This window comes from Suncus etruscus, chromosome 7 (assembly GCF_024139225.1).
Source record: "Suncus etruscus isolate mSunEtr1 chromosome 7, mSunEtr1.pri.cur, whole genome shotgun sequence".
NCBI lineage: Eukaryota > Metazoa > Chordata > Mammalia > Eulipotyphla > Soricidae > Suncus > Suncus etruscus.
In genome coordinates this window covers 84,742,798-84,750,368 of record NC_064854.1, presented here as the reverse complement: position 1 = coordinate 84,750,368, position 7,571 = coordinate 84,742,798, and positions in this window count along the sequence as shown.

The window sequence follows — 7,571 nt, the reverse complement described above, 5'->3', positions numbered from 1 at the left end:
GTCTATTCGTCCCACCTGTCCCAGCTGGGCAGGTGACTCCGGCCCACTAGGTACTAGGGAATGTCCTCCCCAGTCTACGCTCGGGTCAGGTGGGATGAACTCTGGGGCCTGGAAGTTGAGGCAACGGGTGGTGTGGTCTCTGTGCCAACAAGCTGGCCTCTGCAGTCTATGGGGGGGGGGGGTCGCGCGCAGGGTGGCTGGCGGCTGCGGGTCGTCCACGTGTGAGCGCCCTAAAACAGTGCACTCACCATGGACGCCGGGGTTCCCTACTCCCCGTTGGCGCGGCTGGCCTCTGCAGTCTATGAGGGGGGGGGTCGCGCGCAGGGTGGCTGGCGGCCGCGGGTCGTCCACGTGTGAGCGCCCTAAAACAGTGCACTCACCATGGACGCCGGGGTTCCCTACTCCCCGTTGGCGCGGCTGGCCTCTGCAGTCTATGAGGGGGGGGTCGCGCGCAGGGTGGCTGGCGGCTGCGGGTCGTCCACGTGTGAGCGCCCTAAAACAGTGCACTCACCATGGACGCCGGGGTTCGCTATTCCCCGTTGGCGCGGCTGGCCTCTGCAGTCTATGAGGGGGGGGGTCGCGCGCAGGGTGGCTGGCGGCTGCGGGTCGTCCACGTGTGAGCGCCCTAAAACAGTGCACTCACCATGGACGCCGGGGTTCCCTACTCCCCGTTGGCGCGGCTGGCCTCTGCAGTTTATGAGGGGGGGGGTCGCGCGCAGGGTGGCTGGCGGCTGCGGGTCGTCCACGTGTGAGCGCCCTAAAACAGTGCACTCACCAGGGACGCCGGGGTTCCCTACCAATCTCATATTATTTACATAAAACTTTTTCTAGATGAAAATGCAAAATGATGATAAATATTCTTTCTAAGTTAGCATGCTCATCATGGTAGATAAACCTCTAAAACTGTAAAATTGCAGACTGTCTGATGTATAAATTTCCTTCTTGGTAGCATTATCTTTCACCTCCTTTGATTTCAATCCTCACTCATAGTGTTTTACATTATTCTAATTTTTGTATATACTAGGCCAGTGACACCTTATGATAAAACAATCATTGCTCTTAATCAAAATAGATCAGACCCTGACTCAAGCTGGTCAGTATTTTTTACCTGTCGTGCAGTTTAGGTCTAGTGCAAATGTAAACTTTCCATGCTGTCTAATTCTGTCTAATCCAAGTTTGATGTCCTTTTGCTGACTATATTTTTATACTGTGGATTTTAGAGATTCCTTCATAAAATTAATGGACAAATCTCAAATTTGTATGCATATATAAAACATAAATAATCAAACATACCATTAATGTATGCTATATAAGTAAAGAATATAAGTGTATGCATAATTTTAATTTTCTAAACTCTGTAACATTTTTCTTACTTTAAATTCCCAAACTAAATTTAATTTCACATTTTAACCTTTAAAATCTCTTGTCTATCTGTCAAAAATTCTTTCTTAATTATTCAATGACATATTCTTCCAATTGTCCACTATAAATATAAACATACATATGTATATTATGAACAGCAAACTTACCTCCCTTACTAATGTAGTTGATTGCAAATTTTCTTTCCTCTGCTTTAACAGCAAATTTTTAAGAATCTAAATGCAAGACAATAAATTGAGTCTAAAATTTATCCCATGAAAGATGACAATGTGGTTTTAGTCCTCCAGCGGGGGGACAAACAATCCTAACATAATAACTTCAGAAATAGCTTTTTCATAAAATTTTTTTCTTTATTTTTATGATGGGAATAGAAATACAAATAAAAGACAAATTTGAGCAAATTAGATGGTAAGAAACCTCCATGTTAGGAATATAATTTTTCAGTTTTAAAAAGAAGCTATATTTTGTGGTAGGTGCTGCCTAACATTAAGAAAAAGATTCAGGGGGCCAAAGCAGTGGTGCAGTGGTAGGGCATTTGCCTTGCATGCGGCTAACCTAGGATGAACCTCGATTCGATCCCCTGGTGTCCCGTATGGTCCCCCAAACCAGGAGCGATTTCTGAGCACATAGCCAGGAGTAATCTCTGAGTAACCCCTGAGCATGAACAAGTGTGGTCCAAACACCAAAAAAAAAGAAAAAAAAAAAGAAAAAAAGAAAGGAAAAGAAAAGAAAAGAAAAAGATTCAGAATCCTGAGCCATAGCACAGTGGGGATGGCATTTGCTTTGCACGTGGCTGACTCAAGTTTGATTCTTGCCATCCCATACAAAACAAAAGATTCATTCACCCTGATTTTCATCTTTAAATTTAGAGAGGCTTCTGGGGATGGGAAGTGTCCTGACTCATTGTATAACTCAAATTCAACTATAAGTGATTCAGTTGATTATAATTGCTTCAATAAGATAAAATTAAAAAAAAAATTAGAGTGTCTTTCTTAGGCTTAGCTATAACTTAATAATCATCACAACTCAAATTCTTTTTAGTGAACATAAAAGACAAATACACTTAAAATTGTCTTTTAATTATTTATTCTTAGAAACCTGATGTTAAATTGATGTTTTTAATAACTGAATTATCATGTTTGAGAGAAACTCAAACCTTGACAACTCTCTCTAATATTCATTTACATTAAGAAACTTAATTGCAACAGAAAAATGCAATTGAAAAATGCAAACACACAAAAATGTTTTTAGTGTGTCCTTTTTTGTAATGATATGGTATCTATTTTACAGCAAATATAATTACGTTTGAAATTTCTACATCATCAAACAATTCAGACATGCTTTATTCACTATCACAATATCTAGAAACATTGCCAATCTTTGTAAGGTTTCCCTCCTCCAATGCCCTAAACTTTCTATTGAAATGTTAATCACACCTGGATGATAGGGCTACCCCTACCTTGGTGGATGGGGATCTAGAGAATAAAGAAAGTGGTTTGATTGGGGAAGGGAGAAGAGAAAGAGGCAGAGAGCCTGAGAAGCAGCTGAGAGGAAGCTTCTTGGAATAAGCTTAGCATAGAAGGCATGTGAAGAAAAGTATATGGTGAATAGGGCCTTGGAATAAAGCTGGCTGACTCCAATGAAACTTTAACTGACTGCTCATGAATTATTTCTCTGCTGCTACTCCCCTTCATCTTCAGATCTGTCAGTTGAAGGGTTTAAAGGTGCCAGGCAGTGTTGGTCTGAGAAAGGCCTCACTCAGACATTAGACTTTATATTTTATATTAAATAAACAAATCTTCAACTGCAATGAATAGGATCTTTTTCATAATAATGCCAAGATTATGAGATTCGAAAACCCAAAGTAAGCTGTGCTGTACATGTGAGTTTACCACTGTCAATATGGTTGTCAGCCTATTGTAGGGACTAGCAATGCTAGCGTGAGGCTGTTTCCTTTTGTTCTTTTCCTAATGTACATTTTACTCTCTGGGAATTGAATGTTTTTGTTGTTGATGATGATGATCTTTTAATAAAGAATTTTTGTGATTCCTCTAAGTATCCATCTACTTAGCAAACATATTTTAAAAAATAAATGTTTTGCATCCACAGATTACTCATCAAAATTCTATAGCACTATGCATAAATATCTGCTAAAGTAAATTAAAACTTATTTTGAATTACTTATTTTGAATTACTATAATTTTTGTTTTGTTTTGGAGAAACACCTGGCTCTGCTTGGGGCTTACTTCTGGCTTTGTGATCAGGGGTCACCCCTGGCAGGGTTTGGGAGACAATTTACGATGTCAGGGATTAAATCACAGCTGGCCACGTGCAGGACAATCACCATCCCACACTGTATTTTATCTCTAGTTCCTTGAATTACCATTATTGATGGAATCACAGAAGACCCTCAGTAGTCAAAGTAATGGCAAGAAAGAACAACCAGAGGCCTAGAACTCGGATATTCCAAACTGTGTTACAAAGCTATTGTGATCTGAATAATCTGACATAGGCATTAAAATGGACACATGGGCTGTCAGCAGGTTAGAGAAATAAACCCATACTTATATCTTTAGGAAGGCAAAGCTTATCCCACAGTACAATGAAAGAGTGCTGGAAAAAGTGGGCAGACACATGAAAAATAAATCTGTAAATAAATTGCCAAGGATTTGGGGAACTGTAAGAAGTGCCTAGCATTAAAATCTGACCAACTGCATGTGAGGCAAGTGTTCTATACATTAAGCTATCTCTGAGATCAGACCCACCTTTTACCAAAGTAATTTTTTAATTTGTTTTTATTTTATGTAATCATGATCTAAGAATTTTTTTAAATTGCTTTATTTAAGCACTGTAGTGATTCAATATATTTTTATGTGAAGCCAGGTACATACATAGGCACATAAAAATAGAGACACAAATCAATCATTTTCTTATAATAAATCGTAGAGAAATCTATTCTTTTTTTTGTTGTTGTTGTTGTTTTTGGGTCACACCCGGCAGTGCTCAGGGGTTATTTCTGGCTCCACGCTCAGAAATTGCTCCTGGCAGGCACAGAGGACCATATGGGGCGCCGGGATTCGAACTGATGACCTCCTGCATGAAAGGCAAACACCTTACCTCCATGCTATCTCTCCGGCCCCGAGAAATCTATTCTTCAATTTTTATTCTTATTTATTGATTTGGGGACATGTGGTGCTCAGGGATCATTTATGGAGGGACCCTGGGACCATATGTGGTGCCAGGGATTAAATCTGGGTTGGCCATGTGCAATCTACTCTATACCTTATCTCATGCCCCAACTTTTCTTTTCTTTTTTTTTTTTTTAATAACTGTATTCCAGTTATTTTGTATGTTTCTGTAGCTCAGTGCTTCTCAATTATTTTCTGTCATGCCCCCTCTAGAAAGAAAATGTTTTTTGTGCCCCCTGCACGACTGTAAATAGTATCTTCATTAAAAATAACTTTAAAAGAGTGATGAGTTTAGTTAGAAAAATAAATACATTGAGAACTATCCTAACAAAAAGAATATATGAGGGAAATAGAAAGCCTGTCTAGAGTACAGGTGGGGATGGGGTGGGGAGGAGGGATATTTGTGACATTGGAGATGGGAATGTTGCACTGGTGATGGGGTGGGGGGTGTTCTTTGCATGACTGAAACCCAACCACAGTCATGTTTGTAATCAAGGTGTTTAAATAAAATATTAAAAGAACTTTAATTGAAAAAAAAATAAAAGAAAATATTTGAGCTGAGTTTTTAATCAGAAGTGATGGCTACGATGAGCATGTTTTGCAATGCATAGCTTTTTGAAGTGGGTTTGAAGCAGGACACAACTCTCAGCTCCATCGACATACAGAGACATAAACACGGGGCTTGTTATGACAGTGTTTGCTGAGGTCAAACATGCCCCCCTTTACGAAGCGTCGCGCCCCACCCCAGGGAGCATGCCCCACTATTTGAGAACCACTGCTGTAGCTGAACAGAGCATTTGATAATCTCTATGACATATTTTCTTTATTCTAACACCTGTTGATGGTCACTTCACTTGTTTGCAGATTTAATGATAATTAGTAGCTGTGTATATAATAAGTGTGTATGACTCTTCAGATAGTGTTTTTAAGGCCATGAAGTAAATGCCCAGATGTGTAGGGAGGTAATCCAGTGATTAGAGGGCATATGCCCAACCAGGCTTCATTTGCCTGCTTCACATGGTGCCTTGAAGATAATCTCATGATTATTGATTGCTGCCCTGGGTACTTTGAGCCCTGCTGGATGAAGCCCATGCTTTCTCCTGTCTTTTTTTTTTTAAGTCTTGAGGACTCTATTTTTTTTTTTCTATTAGGTCCTTGTTGGACACTGTGATGTTTAGTAGGGTCATTTAGCTTTGAGAATACTTCCTTTAGCTTAGTCTGCTACAGTCCCATTTATCTGGCTTGGTTCTCCTTGCCACTAAAGTATGGTCCCCAGAGCCATCTGTCTGGGGTTGACACTGAGGAATGTGTCTCCTCTGTCTTTTGTGTCACCCAAGGTTTCAGGTATTACATCCAAGTTTTTGGCATAGGTTGAGAGCTATTTATGTGGTGAGTGGTGTGAGGGCCAGGTCTGTCTTCACTCCTGCTTGAGACTCCCTGGCTTTCTCAGCCTATTTGTAGAGAAGACTTTACTTGTTTTATCCTCGGCTGCCTTCTTTGTTGCAGATTAGCTGTCTACATCTGTGAAATTCTATTACTGAGCTCTCATTTCTGTGCCACTGATTTGTGTGACTTTTTATTAACTCGATACAGCTGTGTGAAATGAGCTTCAAGTATCATGTGAGCATTATGAAGTTCTGAGGGTGAAGTCTATGGGAAAATGTTATGATAGTTGTCAGTTGTTTCTCTAAATGCACTCACCACTTTCATGGTGAGCTTCATATTGTGAGCTGATCCTTCCAGCCCTCATCTCTATTGTCTCTGGGCATTATTACAATAATATCTTTTATTTTTCTTAAAACTCATAGATAAGTGAGACTATTCTGTGTCTATCTCTCTCCCTCTGACTTATTTCACTTAGCATAATAGATTCCATGTACAACCATGTAGAGGAAAATTTCATCACTTCATCTCTCCTGAAAGCTGCATAATATTCCATTGTGTATATGCACCACAGTTTCTTTAGTCATTCATCTGTTGTTGGGCATATTGGTTTGGGCATATTGATTGTTTCCAGATTCTGGCTATTGTAAATAACACTGAAATGAATATAGTATGAGGAAGGCATTTTTGTATTGTGTGTTTTTGTTCCTAGGACATATCCTAGGATATATATCCTAGCTGGATCATATCGGAGCTCTATTTTTAGTTTTCTGAGGAATCCTCATATTGTTTTCCAGAAAGGCTGGACTAGAGGGCATTCCCACCAGCAGTGAATGAGAAATCATTTCTCTCCATATCTTCATCAGCACTGATTGCTTTTGTTCTTTGTGATGTGTGCCAGTCTCTGTAGTGTTAGATAGTAGCTCAGTGTTGGTTTGATTTGTATCTCACTGATGATTAGTGTTTTGGAGCATTTTTAATATGCCTTTTGGCTATTTGTATTTATTCTTGGAAAAAGTGTCTGTTCATTTCTTCTTCCTATTTTTTGCTGGGGTTAGATGTTTTTTTTCTTGTTAAGTTCTGTCAGTGTCTTGTATATTTTGGGTATTAGCCTCTTATATTATGGGTATTGGGTGAATAATTTTCCCCATTCTGTGGATAGCTTTTGTAAACTAGGCATTATTTTCTTGAGGTGCAAAAGCTTCTCAGCTAAATATAATCCCATATGTTTATCTTGCTTCCACCTGTTTGGAGAGTGACGCCTTTAGTCTCAATATCATGGAGTTGGTTTGTTGTTTTTTTTTTTTTTTACCTATGTGTTGTTTTATATACCTTATGGTTTCAGGTCTGATATAAAGTTGTTTAATCCATTTGGATTAAACATGCATGGGTTTAGATGGAGGTATGAGTTCGCTTTTTTGCAAGTGAATGGCCAGTTGTCCCAACACAACTTGTTGAAGAGGCTTTCCTTGCTCCATTTTGCATTTCTTTCCCCATTATCAGATTAAGTGTTCATAATTCTGGGAAACATTCTCTGAATACTCAAGTTTATTTCACTGATCTGAAGGTCTGTCTTTATTGCAATACCTTGCTGTTTTAATGACTATAGCTTTGTAATAC